The sequence below is a fragment of the Syngnathus scovelli genome, chromosome 4 (assembly GCF_024217435.2).
Source record: "Syngnathus scovelli strain Florida chromosome 4, RoL_Ssco_1.2, whole genome shotgun sequence".
Lineage (NCBI taxonomy): Eukaryota > Metazoa > Chordata > Actinopteri > Syngnathiformes > Syngnathidae > Syngnathus > Syngnathus scovelli.
Window position 1 is genome coordinate 12,497,222 of NC_090850.1, and position 23,325 is coordinate 12,520,546.

Consider the following 23,325-nt stretch of genomic DNA (forward strand, 5'->3'; position numbering starts at 1 on the left):
TACAATAAAGAATTTGTCTTGGATCATAAGTGCTTGATTGCACTTAATGTGCACTTTGCTGGAGAAATGTTTTCAAGCTTATTATTTTGAGTTAGATCACAGCCAAATTGGTACTCAAATATTGTTCTGCATTTTTGTAGACACTTGTCATTCTTAAAACAGAAACACCAAACTTGCTTCTAGACCCATTTTCCTTTTTTCAACCCTGTCAAAGCACCAAAAAAAAAAAAAAAACATCAAAACATTTCATTTCCAATTGAAAGTAATGTCAAGAAAACAGACCAGAAGACAGCACTGTGAAAGACGAAACAGTGCTCAACAAAACAAGCATAAAACTATGGTGGATTTCTTCTTCTGTGTATCTTTTTTACCAACGCACATTCTGCTCAAGTTCGCAAAGCTTACAAAAGCTTTGGTCAATTCTCATCTTTTAACTTGAGAGGCTCTGATGGGAGGATCTAATTCATTTTCAAGGCAGTCAACATATTGATCAGCCATTGAGCCGCCAGGCTTCATCACTATCATATTGCAACTACAGTTTATGGATTGGAGAACTGGGAATTTTATGAAGAAGACAAAACAACACTTATTTTGAAAAACCCAATCCAAGTGTTTTTGCAGTGATAACAGGCACAATGTGTGAAAGGTATCCCAAAGGCAGGTAAATGTACATATATGTCAAATTAAGCTTCTTTGGAATCCCCAGGGCCCTTTTTACATTTTCACTGTATTCACCATTGCTTTTGTTGCTTGCTGCCTTCCATGGGTGGAAGCCACCATCTAATCTTTTGAGAACCCTCACTGTGCAAATTTTCATCAACAATGTGAGACAATGGTGCAACAGCACACAAAGATTAAGCAAGAGATGCAAGCCTCCTACTTCGGTCTTTGGATTTAAAGTCAAATAATAGTTTGGTGCTGTAGGCATCATACTACAACTACACCTCAAAATACCACACATAATCACTATTATAAATATTTGGTTATAGTCAAACCTTGGTATTCGTGGGGAACAGAAAACAGATTTTATTTTTTTCCCCAAAACTCCCCCAAAAATATGTGAATCCGAGCATGCCGAATAGTTAGTTTATAATGTTCGATTGTGTAACAGTAGTTTAACATGAATTTGTCTGGCATAAATGGTTATGATGTGTATGCTATCTATTTGTGTTCACGCGGGAGAAGAAATAGAGATATCAAACCACATTTTTGGCCACTTTAATCCCCAGACCTTGTTAACTGTCCTCCACTATGACATCATGCTGTCTGGCGCAATTGACCTTCAAACATTTTAAGCCATTTCAACAGATTCCGAGTCCACTTTATCCCTGCTGACATTTGCAATCGGTGGTTGGGTTGGATGTTAATGGATGGGTGGATGAGCTTGGATGGATGGATGGATGGATGGATGGATGGATGGATGGATGGATGGATGGATGGATGGATGGATGGATGGATGGATGGATGGATGGATGGATGGATGGATGGATGGATGGATGGATGGATGGATGGATGGATGGATGGATGGATGGATGGATGGATGGATGGATGGATGGATAAAACTTTACTCAAACTTTCCTCATCGTCCTTATTTCTGTTATGTGAAGAAACAAAAAACTTGATGTCCTTGAGTTTGTCTATTGCTGCATCTCGCTAATTGCAAAACTTAATTTTTAACATCAGGAAGTACAAATTCTGCCAAAAACATTTTTTTTTATGCTGTTTATGTTTCCCATACACACACGTACTCACACGGCGACACACTCGTTAGTCATTCTGTCATAAAAGCAATGTCAGCATGAACAATAACGGTGGCTTATCCAAAACAAGGCTTTTTTTATGCAATTAAAAAAAGTGATGTTGGCAGGCACAGCCTCTAACAATAGGCCTTGCGCACACAAACACACACGAGTAGGGACAGCGAACACTTCATTTAAATCAGCAGCACACAATTCATTTGGGTTTTTGCTGGAATACAGTGATAAAGCAACAAAATTAGCCTACCTAGCAGATAATCTGAAACACAAACAAACAAAGGGGCAGTCAAGCAGCATACAGGATGCTGTTTGAAGAGGGACAAGAGATGGGGATGATCAGGAGCTTGCAAGGAGGAAGAGGAGGAGGAAAGGAGATTAGGCAGTAAAAACATCAATATTTGCTTGGTCACCCACACACTAATGATGTTGCTAGTAATGTATGCAGTATGTAAAGTATGATGAAAAAAAGTTTGGTGCAAGGACAGGGTAAAGGGTTTACGGTCAGCTGGTGAAGATGCATGATTTAAATGTGTCCCCAAGTATTAATTGCTTATGTCTATTGAGCAACAACAACAAAAGAAACTCAACCATGAATTATGTTGCTTGCCAGCATATTTGAGTCTTTTCACCTCTGCATCCATAGGGTAAATTAAAAACAGATTACAATATGACTTGCAAAAGCAACATAATTAATGAGATATGTAAACACAGTCTTATGTAATCATCACCATGTTCCGAAGCTTATTCAGCGAATGACCTCTCTCAAGGAGATGTCACAAAGAATGAGAGGTCTCAAGGAGAGAGAAGTTCTCTGTGGAATTTGGGAAAAAGAAACTTCAGAGGAACAGAAGAGTTGAATCGCAAAATAATGTCCGTGACGATCCAAAGGTACAGTAATTGTAGATTGCACTCCATTGTGTGATTATATTTATTTTCCTCCTTTGAAATGTAGTTACAGAAAAAAGAAACAGAGCTGAAGTCTTGATCTTAGATTCGCAACTTTGGCAAGGTAAACAAGATTATTATTAAGTTATATTTTGTCCAGAGGTTGAAGTTGCTATTGTGTTTATTTGGATTGCGCTTTCACAGTGTATGAAATCTGCAAACAGACGTCTGACAGCACCAAGCTGTAAACAAAGTGAAGCATCCGTCTGAAAACGTCTCGTCTGTTCAATGAACTGAGAGACAGCTACAAGGTGCTTTATTATAGTATATAACAATCATTCAAAGCAATTGATTAATCACAGCTTTCCTTTTAATGTAATTAAAAGACTCAATTGTGAGGGCCAGTGACTTCCAAAACTAAAGCTCACTTTTGAGAAAATCATTTATACTTGTCAAGTGCATTTCATATGTTTATTACCACCATCATACAGTATGTATTTGTCAGATATATTTTTCAATAAGCAGGCGTGGGAGAAAAGGGTCTCACCCAGATTGTCTGTGAAATTCAGGTTTGTAAACCACCACAAGGACTGATAGCTCCCTGTAGATATTGACGTTGCATCACTTTGGATTTGAAATCTTTTGAGTAGAGGATAAAGATTAGATGCTTGTCACATCGATTATGAGCGACAGAAATGCCAACATGTTGGTAGATGGACAAGTTTAGGTATATCACACCCAAATAGCTTCAGTACAGATATGGTATGAACATGAGTATGTGTTGCAGTAGGTCGTTAAAAAAGTCATAATTGTGAAAAAAATGAAAATGAAATGCGATGTGTAAAAAAAAAAAAAAAAAAGCGACTGAGGCAGTGTCTCGCGGCTTGTTTCTCAGATGTACATTACATCTCTAAATAAATCATTTTGCAAACACAAGGCCTCTCTCACTCTCGGTTTTGTTGTTTTACAATTTCAGGTGTTAAAAAAGGAAAATAATGCTGTCAATGTGGAGAACACTATTTTGTCCAAATATCTATCCATAAATTTTGTTTTAAAAATGTTCACTAATTTGGGGGACTCTTCTAATTTCCAATCCATATGATCTCTTGTTGCTCATCAATTCTCAAGCACACTGCTCAACCTGAGAGCAGATGGTTGCGAAATTTACACATCCAAGTGACACCATAGACAAATAGGGCAGTGAGCGTTCGGTGCCAGTGAATTTTAAGTTTCCATGACTCAACGCCACACTGACAGAAGGAGGGGTGGTTCCACTGATGGTTGTGCGAATGCATAATTAACAGACTGGTTGGCACCTGACAGCCTTCGAACCTCAGAGGTCACGGCGTCCTCTCCTTTTCGCCAGGCGCCAATCAGCCACTCTGGATTACCAGAGCACGTCCTTGTCCCAATAGCAGATTGCCCAGAGGACATCAGTCACATTATACCGCCTGGACTGGAGATGAGACTCGCACAAAGCAGCAGGAGCAGCAACAGAGATAGTTAGAGATGGAGTACTGGGGTGATGGCTCCCAATTGATTCTGGAATGTCACTGAGGACACATGGGACACAAAACAAAAGACAACCTTGTCCAAAGATACAAGCTACCGCCCACAGAGGCATCGCCCTGATGTTATGGATCAGAGAAGAATGATGGATACTTTCTCAATGGTCAATGGTTATGCAAAGCTGGACAGATTCATCTGTCTCCCAAAAAGGATTTGCTGAAGTAATTCTGCTGATAGGTGCATGTGTGTTACTTTTAAATGTCAGCTCCTCAGAGGTCATTTTAATTGTGTTTCTAGAAATGCCACAGCATGTGTCACCGGATTTAATTTAGCCCGGGCATTCCATGGTATTTTGTTGAGACATGAGGTATATGTTTCCTCATAAATAAATAAAAAGTCAAATATGATATGAACTTTAGTTTGAGCACTAAACTCAAGTGGTAAGATTCAGCGCCTCTGTCATCACCATCACATTAGTTCTGCTGCGGGAACACTAAAGAGCTCTACGTCAGCAATACCTTCAGTTTGATGGAAGTTCTAAAGCTACTTCAGAGCCTTCACCAAACAAACCATTTGTTCCCACTCATTCTGCACCTCTAAATCTCTGGGCTCCTATTGACCTGGAACCGGGCCTCAGCACAATACTGAAAGACTCCTTTGAGAGGAGCAGTGCAGCAGGCAGCAGTAGGAGGGGTTTGAGTGTGGGGAAGCAGGCTTGGGACACTGCAAGTTGATGGTCCCTTAGCTCCTGATTCACTGCTCCTAGTGATAGGCCCTGGGAGATGAAAGACCCTCGCACTCTGTGAATTCAGCGCCAGACAGGTCCCACAAAACTAGATGTGCGAAGACTGGACCTCCTTTAAGAGCACAGAATGAATGCTTTCAACTGGCCAGCCGTGTTGTCTGTCCTCCGAAAGCTGCTGCTTGACTTTTTTCAAAGAGCTGAATGGAGTGGATAGTTGATATAGTTGGGCTTTCAATTAATGGCTTCATTTGGACGGTTTGGAGCTGGAATGAGATTGCAGGTTCAACATTTTATCATCACACTAACCATCACGTCCAGAGACAGATAGTGATATCAGAAGGCTGAACTTAGACTCAATGTGGAACAGTGAGCAGTTAGTTTACTGTCACTCCCAGTTGGAATTTACTGTACTACTAAACATAGAACAGAGTACATGTTTTTTTTTTAAAGCAATGTTGCCTTAAGAATGGCCCCTATTAGCTGATTGCTAACACCATAGAAAGTGTGATTGACTTGCTAAAAGTTAGTACAGAGAGTTGTGTTTTTAAGCAACAAATAACTGAATACAAATGGTGGAACAACACCTGTAGACTGATAATATTAGGATATTTTATTTTATTATTATATTTATTACTATTTATTTATGTATATATTTATTTATATTTATTATTAGTATTATTAGTATTATTATATTTTATATTTATTTTACATACGTATTTTGAGGGGAAATTGGAACTGATGATTGGCTTTTCCGTTCATTTTAATAAGGAAAGGTCATTTGAGATAATAGCGTTTGATTTTTAGAGCATGGTCCCAGAACGAATTCAACTCAGCAACGCTGGATTTGTGTTTTTGCAGATGCAGACAGAAGTTCCATTCCAGCTCACAATCCGGTTTGGACATTCGAAGTTGTTTTGAACTGAAGGAAACAAAGCGAAACAACTCAGTGCAGGCACCTCTGTTCCGCTAATTGCGATGTTCTTTGCTGGGTTGTACCATGCAAAATGTGCTTCATTCATGAATTGTCTCATGTAGACTATTAAAAGTGGATTTATTGTACAACATGCATCAAACAACACCATCTGCAGAGTATCTACACTTGCTCCGTTGCACAAACTGCGTTGATGGCCTGTGCAGGCTATTCTACACTACAAATTGGGAAAACAACACCACAAGGCAGGTTGTGTTTTTATTGTCACTTCTGTTGTGGCCCACAACCCCATCCTTGACTTGTCTTTGCCAACAGAAATAAAAAATAACGGAAAATGGACCACACAACCTCCTATGACCTCTCTTGCCTTGTTTTCTTTTGTTCTTTCGCCAAGTCTTCTTTCTTGAACTTTTCTGTGCCTGCTTGTGAGTTTGATAAGATGTCTCACTTTTGTTTTTCCACTTAAAAGTGCCTCTAATCCTTTAGAATGAATGCGGTTGGCTGCTCAGTCTGGATCAAGAAGACTCTTTTTGTTCTACTTTGAAGATAGAGATGTGCCCTGGGACTGGCAAGGACCCTATAAGGTTGGTTGAAATTATATAAAATGAAATTTTGAGCTGTTTGCAATAAACACAGTCAAGTAAGACCCAGAGAAAATAATAAAATAAGTTTAAATGTTGTAAATTCACAATAAGTGTAAGACATGCCCAAGTGGAGGTGATGCAGCTTCCCACAACCTGTCACCAAAACAGGAGTCGCCAACCTATTGGAAATTGAGAACTACCTCTTGGGTATGGATTAATGCAATTCATGCACACTTCTGAAATAATAAATTTAATCACATTGCCAATAATTTAGCCCGGGCATTCCGGGCTAAATTATTGGTAATGTGATTATATGTAATGACTAAAAATGAATGTGAAGACACTAAACATATTGAATGATTTCTTAAAACGAAGGTGCAAACAGTAGGCAACACTTGATTTCTATGAATCTCTGCAAGTGTTTACATTTTCAAATTATGAATTCTACAACATTCTATGAGGATCACAATACCCAACACTGATGAGTTAGAGAGGTTCGAGCAAAGGTCAATAATTAAGAACATACCTCAACATTTTGTAAGGGCTACCAAGTTAAAAAAAAGAATGGTAAATTAAACCTTACAACTATGTCAAAAGTTCAAATATCACACAGAATACATCATCAAAGGGTATTGCAAAACTTAATTTAAAAATATTAATTGCCGATTAAACCGTCCCAAAATAGAGATGACGAAATGTAGCGTAAGTACTTTAGCACAAAGTTGCAATAAATTGCACATTAAGATATAAAGTTGATAGCTTGGATTTCATTTAACCATACAGGCAGTTGTTCCGACAACTTTACGAGACAACAAAAGTTTAAGATGATACTTCAAAACTTTTTAAATTTTAACAGCGTAAACAACAGGATGGCAGGTCAAGGAGACTTCCTCTGAGTTGCAGTTGTTGATAAAAAGAAAATCCAAAAAGCTGTCATTATTCTCCTCAGGAAAAGTACTGTTTTAGGCAAGAAGCCAGACATGGAATACTTCCCAGTGCATTCTTAAGCAAAAGTTTTAATGGTCTTGATGATAGTGGAGACGACAAGCTTGTTTGTCCACCACGTATGGCTCCAGTGAATATACTCGATGTTGTGTCGAGGGACCGCCAAGCTCTTATTTACTGACCGGTTTGGTGTGTGCAGTGGTAACACAGCTGCCACAGATCACTACACAGCTTTAATTGTGTTATCAGTCAACTTCGAGTGTAAATATCCTCGAAAATGTATTGAGCCCGGCGGAAATGTGCACACATCACAAAATCACACTCGCAGCTGCAATGCATCCAGTTCTTCGGACGCCATCAATCACCATCCCTTTTCTGCTGTCAAGTGATATTTTTGTGATCAATATGTCTGAGGAGGTAGCCTGTGCTTGTTATTTACAATGTGCCAGGCCAGAAAAAGAACAAGGAGGTTGATAGAGGATCATATTGCAACTGCAGAGAAGAGTTTGAGGACAGATACTGTGGATAGTAAGTAAGGATGAATGGGAAGAAGAGAGATCAGTCATCGGATATAGTGGAAGCTTCTAAAGGATGCTCCAGGCAGAGATGCTCTGTCACTGCTTTAACATTTATCGCAAAGTACAGAGTCACACACGAGCATATTGTGACACACTTTGAGTATGAGGAGCGGTACTGTCAGGGTCAGTTTATCCAGGCTGTGTGTATAAAATATGGAGGAAGGTTGTGTCAGGCAGCCCCCAAAGCAATTGAGCCGGTATCTGGAGGATAAATAAACGTCTTGCACCTCAGGGGGTTCAGATTTGTTTTCAAAGGACGCTCAAACCAACTTCGTTGTTTTGACGCCAAGAACCTGCCTGGGCTCATGCTGCAATAACAACTGGATATTGAGATATCTTTGACTATTTTCACTTCTACTGTGGAGTCAAAACAGATGAAAGAGTCTAGGATTGGGGAGGAGTTTAGGCTCCATTCAGAGTTTAGTTTGCATTTTTTTGTGAAATACATAGGTGCCTTGAGGTACGAGTGGATGCGTACCTTAGATTTTTATGTCCATTCGCTTAATACTCACTGCCATAGACTACAAAGCTAATCAATAGCAATTATATTGCAGTGCTATAACCCTTTAAGCAAGAGAAGACAATTACAAATACTCAGATATGTTCTTTATCCTCTGCGGAGAGTGACAAATATTGCGCTGAGGTGCTGACATGTAACAACAAACGGTTTAACATTTGTCTTAATTATGTAGTTACACCATACCATTTTGTAATTACGATATGTTTTTATATTTTGCTATTTCAAAAAGATCCCTTACATTTCTTTTTTGCTGGACCAAATTAATCCATTCAATTCAATAGAAAAAGAGTCTCTTGAGTTACAAGCACGACTGTGGGACAAATTAAACACAGATCTCAAGGCAAGACAGTATAAAATACCTTTATGAAAGGAGGATGTTGAAATTCTGAATCTTTTTGCTGCACCCTCGAACATACATGTTCAGCTCTGTACATGCTTGGCTTCTGACCCTTGTTATTGCTGACTTCCTCACAGTGGAGACTTGATTGAAACTGTACATTTATCTTGCCCTTAATGGTGCGTATATTTGTTCTAGTGGTGAGTTAGTTGATCTGTATCCAGTGCTTGAGTGTCAATGGCCCCGCTGGGGTGACAGAGTAATTACAATGTGTTTGACCCTCTCCCATCTTGCACTGTGCCGCCTAATTGTGGTTGTCATCTCGACTTCCATTTAGCTTCAGATAAGAAACAACTGCTTGCAAGTGGGTGCAGCCTTGAGTGCCTTTCCACAAAGGCATATCCTGAAGATAAATGTGTTTACTAATAACTCAATTCAAGCCTTTCAGTGCCTGCTGACAGACTTACTGTCATCCACAAGCTCGGAGGTGGGATGTTTTATTGCCATTTTTTGACTGCTAAATACGGCACCATCTCGGAAGTGACGCACAGTGGTTTCAATCCAGTAATTTCCCAGATTTCATCATTAAAATACCTGAATTTGTGTATTTCCTGTTCGAGAAAGGAAAAAAGGAAAAGAGGCAGTAGGCTTTAAATGCCTCAAGCTACTATACAAACATTTATTGCTAAGGCAGTTGGCATGTGCCATCAAAACAAGAGACATGGCTGTTTCTCTTTGTTGTATTTTACGTGTACTTATTAGATGTGCTATTTAATTAACATGAGTGACATATATAGTTATAAACAGGGCTTTCATAACATGTTAAATGCAAGGTTAAGATCAATTGCTTTGTTTAATTTAAAAAAACAAATGGAGCTGAGCAAAAATCAACAATAATGAAAATGTATGATATTGGTGCTTGTAGGCCCTTATCAATATAATTAATGATTATGTCAGTGTCGATAAACAATCAGGAGGATGGGCACTAAGATAAGCGGGTTGAAAGATTTGACATTATGACCCCATTCATGAGTTATTGTGGACTAACAAAATATTCACTTGAGCAGTGTGATTATAGAGAGTGGCTTGTAAAGACTGGAGTCACATAAAACTGAAAAATGATGGATCTCAACCTCTTACACAAACTTGGCCCTATATTAGATATGCTTCAACTGTATTTGTCTCACAAAACTGGGCATGATTGTCTTTACAAAGGCATATTTCTTGTCTATTACAATGAGATTGTTTGAACATCACTATTTAAAGGGATGCTAGTTGCCAACAGCACACAAGTGTGATAAAAAGTTCCATCTTTTTTTTTTTTTTTTTCTGGGGCGGGGCAGTCGATGAACAATGATGTGTTTGCGCCCAACATTATTTATGGAATTATGGCTAAAATATTTATTCTTGGGTTTCTCAGACCATCATATGTACATTTTTTTCATGCGCAACTCTGAGATTTTGTTATGGTGCAATGAAACCAACCTTTTGGCCATAATTCCAAATTGAAGTAAACAAATTGCTGCTAATCACCAAAAGATCACCAAATCAACAGTGAAGCATTTTGGAAGGAGTAAAACGGTTTGAGGCTGTTTTATAGCAATCAGTGTTAGCACGAAACCTTCAGGCGTCTGTTCAAAACCAAGAGAAGGCCAGAAAAGGCCTCCAAGAACAGCCAGAACATGAGTTTGAATGTGATTGGGTAATCCTGAACACAGCCATGTCCCAGTTATAAAATAGTGTGCACACTTTTGCAATCACGTTATTTTAGCGTCTTATTTTGACACAAACTCTCAAAATGAAGATAAAAAATGAAGTTGCCAGAACTTTATGAAGGATCACTTTTGAGTGGGATTACTTTAAATAAATAATACATATTTTGGGTACTCTAGCTACCTCTGTCAAGACTGAGGGACATAGGCTGCCCCGCCCCTCCCTGAAGGACATCTCATCTCATAGAGGAGCTGAGGCAACCACAGGTGATTCAAGCCCCTCGAGCCACCAGCTCTTTGACCTGCTGCCCACTGGCAGGTGCTTCCGATCCATCAGGCCCACAACTAACAGACTCGAGGTGGCTTTTTTTTCTGCAAGCCAGGACTGCACCTAACTCACAATCACATTTATTCCATACTGCTGCTATTCCATACTGCTGCAACTATGGCCGTTCAATATTCATGACTCTGCTCCTAGTATTGTACACACGTATGTGCCATGCTGCCATTTACATTGCATAATTTAGTATTGTTTAGTCCACTTTTATATGATTTATTTTTATAAAATATATTTTAGTCTCAAAATGCAAACTTTGAGTTGCATCTGACTCCCTTTTTTTTTTTTTTGTACATATCTGCATCACAGTTGCATGACCCTACATTACCTGTCAGGCCACAAGGAGAATTTTTTTGGGCAGGATTCTGCATAGTCTTGATATACTACGGTAACTTTCAATAATTATTTCATATAATTATTTCAATAATTATTTCATATTGTGTCATTCGCCATCTTTATACTGTATTATTTACTATGCCTGTAAGAAAATATTACTTTTGTGTGGTTACCTTTTTGCATGTTATCCTTTGTTTTGGATTATTTTCAGTATAACATTAAACTGAATATTTACTAACATTTCACATTTTCTGGACTTGTTCAAGCCATTCCTTATGGAAGGATTTAACCTGACCAGCAATTTTTTTCCAAGATTATATCGTGTTAATATATACTGCAGAGAGTTGTGACTGTGCAGTTATGTAAATTGGTGTTCATTTTAAAAATTCTGACATAGAAGGTGAAAGAATCTGAATGTGATTAGATTAAGTGACTTAATAGATGGAGCGACTGAGCGATTTTGTGTTTTGAGTTGCGGGCAGCAGGTCGACGACTGATTTGAAAAAAAAAAAATCACAAAGTTGATCGGTTTTGTAGTAGTTAGTCAAAGAGGTTAAACGGAGCTTGAGATAAGCAGTGATGTATGGCCGCAAAAGAATATAAAAACAGTTTTTTTGTCATTTGTCTGTTTGCTTCCCATGGCTAAACGTACTTGTTGATGGCTGCCAGAGATGCTGCTGATAAGAAATAATGTTATTTGTGTTATGCCGGAACATTGTAGTGCTTGTGATGATGAGAGGAAATTGACCACTGCATTTGTTCCCAAACTGTGTTCTACTTTCCAACTACTTCACTTTGAAATATTAAGCTGGAGCGAACAACATGTTTCATTTGGTTCAGGAAGTCCTCCTCTTTGCAAAGTGACAAACAAAAATGTTTGCAGGAAGAATTATGTTTTCTGATGGATCACCATGACCGTTGAGGTCTGGTAAGGAACAGAACACCAGGCTTTAGGGCTGGGAAAACATGGTGGCTTGGATTTTGTTATTATTGGATGGTATGCGACTGCGGTTGTCATGGTTATAGTAATAATTCAGTGTTATGTGAGACATTTAACCTCACGGGAGGAAACAGAATGAAAATGATTAGTGACTCATGTTAAAAAGTTTGTGTTTTTTTTTAAACACGACTGAGTCAAAAGTGATAATGACTCAATGTAGTAAATATAACACAGAGGTAAACTACACTGCAAATGGGACAGTTCCATCATCAATCCAACATGAAACCAGATGGTAGTTTTACATAACAAATACAGATAACAACAAAAGCTGCATTCGTCACATTTAAAGTTTAGAGAGACAGATGATTTGTACAAGTTTCACTAGTGAAATATTTTATCGCATTATGGGATTTGTTTTACACATATTGACTGACATTGTGTGAAGACTCACCTGAAAAGATTTCATTCGTTTGAATCAGAAATTAGGGATATCTTGTATGGAAATTGTTGTTTTTAGCCTACTCGAATCCACTAGAGAATATGTGAGCAAAGACAACGTCTAATAGATTTAAGCAGTGGTGCACCGGAACTTGATTATATTTTGGGTGGGCGCGAACTCAATGAATATTTAATTTATCTTGAGTGAAACTTCCAGGAGATATCTCACCTGTTTTCTGGGTCTGATCATGTGACGTTCGCAAGCTGATCTCTTTGACACGGTGATGTCATTTTCAGTTGACAGCAAGTCAAGCGAAAAGGCAGTCAGTCCCCTGTGATGAGATAAAACAGGTTGAGTTTTCTGTTTAATTCATATTCCACAAACACAATATTACTACTGCTTGGTTTTGTTTCACATACAGATTGCAGAATTTTTCGAACGATCCAGAAAAAATATCCTTTGTTTTGACAGACTGTTTTTAGCATTTCATTTTGAAAAACCATGTGATGAGCCACTTGTACTCCCCAAATGAAGACAAAAAAAAAACCACACAACTCCAACTAGGTTGTAAAACAGCATGAAACCTGTCACCTCAAAACAAGTCAACAACAGCTTGTGTTGGTTTTGTTTTGTGGACATGCGACTGTTTTTACGGCTGGTAAGCCGACCCTGGATGTGTGTCCTGTCCATATCCTGAAGGGAAAAGTAGCGGTAGACCACTTGGCCAAACATAAAAGTCCTTTTGCTTGGACACTGGTGGGTTTATTGGTCACAGTTCAGAGCACTCTGTTTGGAAATAGTATACCAGTGTGTGTCCCTGTGTGAAGACTGCTTGAGTCATGCAATGATGGCGGCATGCTTTTGCTTACAAAGATTGTGGAAATGAGACATCAAGAAGATCTGAGGTGAACGAGAGGCACTTTGACACTTGCAAATTATGTGTGCCATAATGTCAGCCACAATACGGCCATGTATCAAAGTCAAAGTATCTTAATTAGTTAATTAATTTTTTACCTTTATGAGTAAAAATGCAACTTACATTTCTATAATGCATTATGATCACAAAAACAAAGTCATCTAATATAAAGAAACATTTCCTTCATAAATGCAACAATTTCACTAAAAATAACCATCTGGACTCAATCAAAGGGAGGAAAAGTGACCCAAATTGTGGCGACTGAACCCACATGCACAAAATGACTCATCCACAACCGGAAAAGGAAGTGGTATGAAGCTAACATGTCATACTTTACTTAAACGCGATAGCTGTATCCCAAAACACAAATTTAACCAAACCACACGTGCATTCCTTTGTAAGAAATATTGTAGCTCCACCGATGTACAATGTGGCTGCCATTGAATTCCTGGCTGACAAATCTTGGCAAAAGAGAACGTTTTCAAGATGCCCCACCCCCATCCCACCTCCACGACTACCTCAACCACTTCACTGGTGAATACTACATTGTAAGAAAATCAATGGCAGAGACCACAAAAGCAAAAGTGAAGATTTCTTTTGCGTAGTGCACCTCACTGAATGTCTTTTCTACCAAGATTAAATGTTTTGAGGAACTTTCAGTTGTCTGTGAGGGTGCTTAGTTGGTTTCTTCTTTTCACATGGTAAACACATCACTGTCTTCTTATATTGACTTAATACAGATTTAACTGCAATCCACTGTGTTCTTGAATAAACACACATTCCCATATGTGCACAGAAAAGCTTAAATGCAACTCTATCAAGAAGAAATTCCTGAACAGAGTAGAAATACGGCAATATCGACTTTATTTACTGTATGTGCACTTAACTTTAAGGAGCCACGCCCTGCTCTCCTCTTTATGGAAGGCCGTTATAGAGAGATAAGCCAAGAGAGTGGCGAAATACTGTCGTACGTTAACCTTGGACAAGAGGCCACATTTGTTTTTCTTTATGGCAGTGAACTAGATGAGAGAAGGAAGAAGACTGGTGCTCACATATGTACTATGCACCAGTCTTTCCCTGACAGAAACATAATTGTATGGGCTTAGGGTTCCTTCCTACTCGCTTCCTGCATGCTATAATTAGACGTGTGGTTTCTGGCAGCCTACACTGACTTTAGGAGGCCTTTCTGTCTGTTCACTGATCTGGGGCCAGATTTAGAACTTCCCCTCTGGACTACGATGAAGTTCTTGAAGGAGAGAGTTCCGATCCAACAATCTATATGTCTCGAGTGACATTTATCTGCTGCGTGGAACCTGCGAGCTGAGGGGGAGCCCGGGAGACTCCACATCAGCACTTGGCCCACAGTCATTAGCAAGGTAGAAGAGTGGTGAGAGAGCGTGAGTTGGAAAAACACTTAGCAGCCTTGTGGCCTCTGTAACACAGACCTGATCCAGCAGACCTCTTTGACCCTCTCTCCCATAACTCATGCAACTCCCACATACACATGCACGCACACACTCATATAGTCATAAAGAGGGCACAACCGCCAAACCATTTGGTAAAATGTGAGCTGCAGCCGGGCATTCCCATGTATCTAGCGTGCATGTGTGCGCGCACATGTGAGCAGGGTGGGGTTGAGACTTTTCTATAGAGCAAACGCAAACAGTCCATAAAGAGGCCCTGCCACTCTTCCATTTCAATGTAAATGAGGCTGACTCTGGCTGGGGGTTAAAAAACTCTCAAGGGGCCTAGCGACTACCCCCGCTGGGGTCACACGCACACAAACCGCAACACACAACTACACAAGGCTACGCACAACAATCTAAGGCAGGAGGCCCAGATAAAGAGCTCAGAGAGCCTGTCAGAGTGTCAGCTCCCATTAGGCCAAAGGCGTGTGTGTGTGTATGTGCATGTGCATGTGCATGTGTGTGTGCATGTGCGTGCGTGTAGGCAGGCGTACCATTTTTTCTAAAACATTGCATTCAGTGCACACGCTCTTTTTCTCACACACACATCCTTCCAGAGCCGCCCTGCCTAGCTGACATGCTGTTTGAGACAAGAGAGACACACAAAAGACAACGGAACCCGGGTGAAAAGACAAACATCTCCTACATTTCCGACATCACACGCAGCGATGGCAAAAAAGAGAGGAAACAAAACACGGTCTAAATGATTCTCGATGGGAAGAGGTTAGGTTACAAAAAAGGGAATCCCAATATGATTAACCTCTCAGGAGAACAAGAAGGAAAACAGTGATGCTTTTTAGGTTTTAATTCCGAAAATGACACACAGCTCATTTTTCATGGCACTGTAAACTGCAATGTCACACATTATTAAACATTGGTACCTTGAGAAGAGTGATCCTACTTGCAAGTTTTGTATGGTGGCAGTCAACTCAAATCAACTCACTTTACAATAAGAAGCAGTTTGGAAAAGATGCTTTAACCTCTTTAAACATTTACTGTCAAAATAAACAAAATAAAGATAATCAATGACGTGTGTTTTTTTAAAAAGCCAGCTTAAAGTTAACACATTTTCTAAAATTTCTTTTCAATGCTAATTACACATTTAGCGTCAATAGTCAAGATTGTAGAAGCAACCAATATTTCAACACAAATGGTGTTTTTTTTATTTTCAGTTCAATTATGCTATTACTCTAGATACAATTTTATAGAATGCTATTTTTCTTCCCACCTCCGCACCCCCTCATTCACCTCCACAAATTGTAAGCACAACTTGACATGCCGTTGCGATATAAACACAGAACAGAAAGCACCGTACAACCAGAGGAGTGGCACTGACGATTTAGCAAGAAGGGGAGGCCTTCTGAAGAAACACAGAGTAAACAAGGAGGAGAAAAATAGTTTTGAGTTCACCCAAACACGACTCCCTTGCTCGTGCCCTGACTCAGCTGAGCCAGGTGTGTGTTGCAACCTGGAGCTTTGACATGCTCAGGCAGCAATGCTGGCTTTTATCCTCCTAAGCTAGTTCTGTTCAGTGCAAGATGCACTGTTTTATTTGTCAAAGATGTGACATGAACTAAAAATAACCATTGGTGCCACACTATCCTGGCACTTTAAAACATAGCAGTGTAGTAGGATAATCCCTTGTTTACTGTTGAAAATAGTTATGTTCAATCACATTAAATAGCTCACTCATGGGAAACATGGCTCAGGAGTTGATTAGCCATCTCATCTTCAGACTTAAAACGTGTCCCTATTAGAAAGGCGGAACTCGACTGCAGACCACTGATATGTTGACGGACTCATCACTTTCAAAGGAATTGCATGTAAACAAAACGCTCCTTTATAAAAAAAGTACATTTCTGTGTTGCTGTTGAGGAGTTATAATGATGAACATCTTAAGATAAGTACTGTAATATACAAGCAGGTAAACACATCGCTTGTTCACAAAGTGATGGCACAACCGCTGTAGCAATTTCCCCACCTAAAACAGCACACATTTGAGTGAGCCCATTTACTGCTGTAGTGAATATGTGCAGTAAGAATATGGAATAGTCCATTGCATGAGAATGGAGTGGAGAGGGCTCAAAACCATCATGTCATGGTGTTATTTTTTAATGTTACAATAATAATAAATGCTCATACCTAAGAAAATGTTGCCTTTGTCATAGCTCGCTTAATGGTAAGGGCCTGCTATTGCCATAAACTGCTGGACACACAAGCCAGATCTTTAGAAAATACAAAGCCAAAAGTTCAGACATCAAGAGGAGGTTTTTGGTATGTGCCGAAATGCAGCTGCAACCAAAACGACATCATCTACGTCTATCTCTGTCTTACAATTCAAAACAAACTGCTCTCAAATAGGTGTGCAGATCACATTTGTATCAGTCTGCTCGTTTCTGTATACCAACGTGGGACATAGTTTCAGGAGTTGTGCGAATAAAATCCTCCGTGTGCTCTTAAAATTTTCCGAAAGCAACCCCTTGCTTCATATTTTATCCCTATGAGAACAACAAGGCAAAGAGAAGTCTTTGATGCAGAAATAACCTTCAAAAACAGAACACAACAATCCAGACTGGACTGTACTTGTTGGCGAAAGAGCCTATATTAAGACACGCCTTGTAAACAAGTATAAAGCTTTATGTCCATACTGTAAACTAACAGGTGTTTCATCTAAAACACAGCTTGCACATGATTTAGGGGAACTCCAGCGACCCTGGAGCATTCATTCTGTCTTCAGTTGTCTAAGATTACTCACGCAAGTGACACACAGCGCAGTCCAACCTAACGTCTAATCACTCCTTGTGTTCAAAAGCCTCAAACCACAGCCCAGACCCCCTCAGGCAAGATTCACAAGTATACGGTCAGAATATTGGCATACACACACCCAGGTTACTCATTAGCGTGTTTGTTTCGTACTGTACATGTGTCTTCGTCACCGCGAAGCAGTTTGGCTCCGCATCAGTCACAGCCGTGCATGTACAGGCAGGCTCAGACTGGCAGACGAAACAGAGGAAAGAAAAAAAAAAAAGAGACACGCAAGAGAAAGCAGCAATTATAGATTTGTTGATGACTTCATGCTCACGTAAGCCAGCAACTTGCACCCGTGTGATGCGATCAGTGGCCCACAAGTCTTTGTGGGAGTGCTCGGAGACAAGTTGAAGAGCCCCTCTTTTGGCAACGCTTGCCAAGATAAAATATGGGTATTTTGAAGCACACACTATTTATTTCTCCAAAACCCTGACCTCAAGATCACATATCCTGAAATAAAAGTTGGCAAGCGTTCTCATAAAATGGACTTCTTCAATTTAAACCGTAGAAAGCTCTGCCAATTTGGAAGCATAACACACCAACTACTGTACAGCATGCCCCATCTTATTATTTGGAAACTCTTTGAAATTAAAAGACTAAAATGGAGCAAGATAAAAACAATTTCTAAATGTTATAAATTTATTATGAGGCACAACTTGTGACTTTTGGCGACTGTGCATTTCTTGAAAGGCATATTTGGCATTCCCATGTCAAAAATGAGCAAATTATAGCCTTACATCTTAGGACAAATTTGGATGATTAACCCTGCAAACCTCTCGTTGACGGCTGTCCTCACTTTGGACTCTTTTTGTCCCACGTTAAATTCTCTTGTCACGCACTACCCCGCTGTAAACTCAAGGACCGGCTTCCATTCAGTTCTCTTTGTATCAAGGTCAACGCTACTGCTGCTAGAAAATGCAAAGTCAGCAACATTTAACTTGTTAAGAAAGAAGACAGCTCAGGGCATTTGATGCCGGCCGGCCTTGCCCCCTTCTTGCCAATAAATTACAAGAAAGTTTTTGAGGATCACTGTTGCACTATTTTAATGCAGCCATGGTTTTAAATATGATTTGGTCTGATGCTGGGGAGGGGACTAGATTGACTAGATTAACTTCCTTAACTACAGGGAAAATAGATTTAAAATGCTGGTTTGTTTTCCTTTCTGGATGACTCTAGATTTTGAGCAGAGCGGGTTACTACTACCCAATGTTGAGTTCATTATTTTGACCCAGCAGATAAGGTTGAAGATTGGATTTGAGCAGGCAGGAGCTGATCACCATTCCGGGAATTATGCCCTGACGTTGAAAATAAATTTCATGCAACATTCCAACCACAGAAAACAGACACACAGCATAGAAACTGTTCCGAACATATCACGTGAGTGTTTTTCTGTAGTGAACCATGACGGGCAAAAGATGTGACTTTTTTGAAATTGTGGGCCACCTGGGAGCCTGAACGTTTTTGTTACTGTAGCTTTGACTCATCTACATTGTTTCTGCATTAAAACAGAAAAAGTATGTTTTCACGCAAAAATCTAATGTTTATTTTTAGATCATCCTTATATGTATTTTAACACTTAATGAGGCAATAACAACTCTGTAAACAAACCGGACAAACAGATGGACGGATGCACTTGAGGCCCGGCAGAACCGCTTCACATTTACGTACACACGTCGCATGTAAACAACGTAATAAAGCATCTGCGGTTTATTGTTGTGAAATATGAGCAGATTCAGCATGCAAGTAAATTATGAGTTAGGAACTTGGTCACAGAGCAAATTAAACTTGTAGGTCAAGGTAGCATTGTACTAACACTGCAACTTCAGTAGCCTGTGCGTTAATCACATTGTTCTTCTTCTGGCAAATGCTACAGACTAAATCAACTGTACATCTGGTGGTTGTCATTCTCAGTGCTCAATAAATAAATTAATTTGTTAGTATGCATATTCACTAATAATAAGACTTTGACAGTTTCTGTCTACTGAGCAACCACTGAAGTAATTAGCTGAATTTCAAAAAGCATAAAACTTTGGACGAGTACAGAGATATTAAAATAGAAGCAGAGAGCAGTGAGGGGGAAAAAAGCATAATTTCCAAGTGCAAGGCTCATTGGTGTGACTTATCACCGGCTGGTATCTGAGGCTGCAGCTAAATGACCCTACTTATTCCACAATAGCAGCAGGATGGAGACAGAATTAACAGACACACACTTAAACGTGTCTCTTTCAGATGCACACACATACACATGCACACATATATAAAATACATGATGGCCATAAGTGATTTGTCTTAGTCTGAAACAATGTTTCCAATTTTATCACCTTACTAAACAAAGATGAGGGGGAAATGATACGTGAAGAAGTGATGGAGAGAGTGGATGAGGCATAAACGTGAAGTGCAAGTGAAAAATTCATTAATCTCGAGGAATTGGCACAGAAGAGGAGCTCAGCGGGGGGTGAAACTTTAGTTAACATGCAAGATCGCACTTGTCTATAGCCCCAGGTAGGACAGAACCAAAGCGCAGAGCCACTTCAGCACTCCATCCTGCAGGAAAATTGCAGAGAAAGGGTTTTTGGTGGAAGATATTAATTATCATACAGCCTAATACTTTGCTGGAAAGTCGAGAAAAAAAAAACTTCAGAAGGGGATGAGAGAATGTTATCAAAGCTAAAGTTTCTCTCTTTGGTCTTTTGGGCAAACATCTCCGAGTGTGTATACTGATGTTATCCATGCAGGTCATAGGTCAAGTCCAACTGTGCTGTTTTGACTCTGAAACCCAGTGTGTTCGCTCTGCTTCCTCTCTTCTAATCCCTACCAGCTGTGTGTGTGTGTATGTACACGTGTGTCTGATGCATTAATGTGTGTGTGAAGCTAAACTCAACCTAGAAACAGGAGACCGAGTTGGGTGATGTTGCCCTAACCAGAACGAAAACTACCAACCTGTGGGGCACTTAGAATGTTATTATCTATTCACTGACAGTTAGAGGACATAAATGTATTGGAATATTCATATTCAGTGGGGACACACACACACACACACACACACAAAATCAATCCTATTAAAACCATAGCCCTTAATAGAGTTCCGTTAAATTAGCTCTCTGAGCAAAACACAAATGGCCACTTCAAAGTAGAGAGCGCAGTGAGAGGCCACACTATTTTCACCAGGATACAATTTAGACTGAATATAGTCACGCTCCATTTTCAGCAGTCCTGACAACTGTTTTTTTTTTTTTTGTTTTTTTTTTAGGTCACCTGATACACTGCCCCCCCCTCCCTTTTTTGGGGAGACACACTTGAAGAGCAGCATGCGTGGGAGGGGGCTGGTAAATGGACTTGTTTTGGAGGACTATGAGAGGGGTCAGACACCAGGCGTGCACATCTGTCCTGCCACAACAGGATTGTCTCCAGGGTGGCGTTGTGTTTGTATGGATGAGTGTGCCTGGTAAATAAAGGTCTTGCTGTCACATATATCGTAATACAGAGATAGTTTGATTTGACCATGAAAATGTATTGGAATGCAATTATTCCAGTTCAGGCCTTAACTAAACAGTATTGTACAAAATCGCATGGTTTTATAAAGTGCAATTACGTTGGAAAAAGCTGAATATCCCAACATGAATCGAGTTGAGTGCCTTTAAATGTGCTGTAAATTAGTTTGTGACATAAGCAACATGGCCGGTTAGTCTTGTCGAGCATATGTCTGCCTGTGAAATTTGGCATACTTTAGCTGTTTGTCTGGTTCTGCTGTTCAATCAACAGGTGAAAGGGCATCACTGACTATTGCGCTATGTTTTTCCATGCTTCACTCGAGCGTCACTCGAGCGTCACTTGAGCTTCACTCGAGCGGTTGGCATGCAACGCAAAAAGGAAAAGAAAAGAATAAACCCTTAAAATCCAAAAAGCTCTTCAATTGGGGCGTCACTGCTGTTTTGTTTTTGCCATTGTCACTGATTTTGACATTGTGTCCCATCCAGCATCCTACAACTATATTATTTGTAATCCACCCCTTGATGCTATTACTTTGTCTGTTGCGACCCAATCCAACTCCACTGAAGCTGTCAGGTATTTTTAAATTCAACATTAATTAATTTTCTACCTCAGACAGCTTTACAACGGTATATACGTAGACTCCAATGATCATGCATGCTAAAACAAGAATACATGTAATAAATATCCAAAGATAATTTTTCAAACATGACATCAACCCCCTTGCTTCAAGTCCTTGCTCATTTGAGTCATGTCTCAGTTTTCCGAGATACTTTTCCCTTTCTAAGATGTAGACTAGCTACTCTGTAGTGTCTCTTCACAAGCGCTTATCTAGACCCCAACTTGACATGAAAGTTAAAAAGTAAGGAATCTTCCATTCTTAAACTGCACTGCATCCAATCTAATGCCATCTAGTTCTAATCGTTCCCCTTATCCTGTGAGACTGTGTGACACCAAAGCTGCAGCGTAAGCACATTCGAGCTGATCAAAACGTTCAGCTTGAAATCTGGAAAGAATTAACCCTGTGACGTCTGGCTGCAAAACTAGGTGTGCAATGGGTGTAAGAGGGAGAGATTTCCCTGTTGGCGTGTGCTAATTAGGCCAGAGTAAGTAGGGCCTGCTAGAGCTTGTCTGACGGCTGACCTGGAGAGACGGGATTACCTTCTCCAGCTGCTCTTACCCATACTGGCTCTCCAGATGCATTCTTATTAATGGACAGGTGGCACAGGGTGGATCTATCCCTCACTGCAAATGGGCTTCTATGATAATGAATGTGTTTCACAACCGGCTGGACAAACAAAAGAAGTCACAGAAATCCAGCACTGGAAGAAAACTAAACCTATTAAATGCTGGCATACACTTCCCAGCCATAACTTTAGAAACACCTACACTCACCAAAAAGATCCAATAGAAAAGCTGCATTATGTGAAAACAAAAGATACCCTCGTGCTGACTTCCAAAAGTATGTTGACAACAGTATTGGCAATTTGGTAGCAGAAATTTGAACTAAACTTTCACCTGGCCTAGTAAGAGACTAGAAAGCCGCCTTCAAAGAAGTTAAAAAAAAAAGACACTTTGATTGACCAGGATTAAATTTGGCTATGACCACTCCAACAGTGGCTCATCCCTCCCTTTTGCAGATCAACCGGTTTGTCTGAGAAATTACCAGCCCGCTTATGTGCAGATATGCACCACGCAGGATTTACTATGCCGGTCACAATATTACAAACTTGAGGCTTATAAAATTGAGCAGATGTACCTGGCCTGTGGCTTTACATGTGGAATAAGCATCGGTCTTATTCCTAAATGCAGTGGGTTAAAAATAGTTAATAAAAAACAATCCCGCAAAAAACAAAAATTGAAAAAACATTTTTGTTAACAGAATAAAATTAAAAATGCCTTTTGTTTAAATTAACTAAAACTACATCTTGTGTTTGTAAAACTAACTGTAACTACAGTGAAATCATCCTTATGGTTCGTTACGGTCTTTGTCAATATCATACATGAGCTTTCAGAGTTCATTTTTGATGTAGTACAGAAGAGTTGTAATTGACTTGTGTTTATTAAACAAAACTAAATGAAATACTAAAA

At 39.6% G+C, this 23,325-nt stretch overlaps 1 long non-coding RNA gene across 2 annotated transcripts in view; it reads right to left on the reverse strand.

Annotated features, from left to right (window-relative positions):
- The window catches only part of LOC125966829 (uncharacterized), a 151,519-nt gene that overhangs the window by 73,677 nt on the left and 54,517 nt on the right, over window positions 1-23,325 (reverse strand). For both annotated transcript variants that reach the window (XR_007480549.1, XR_007480550.2), the window contains exon 2: window positions 12,784-12,886. This is a non-coding gene — a long non-coding RNA (uncharacterized lncRNA). The remainder of the gene's footprint in view (window positions 1-12,783; window positions 12,887-23,325) is intronic.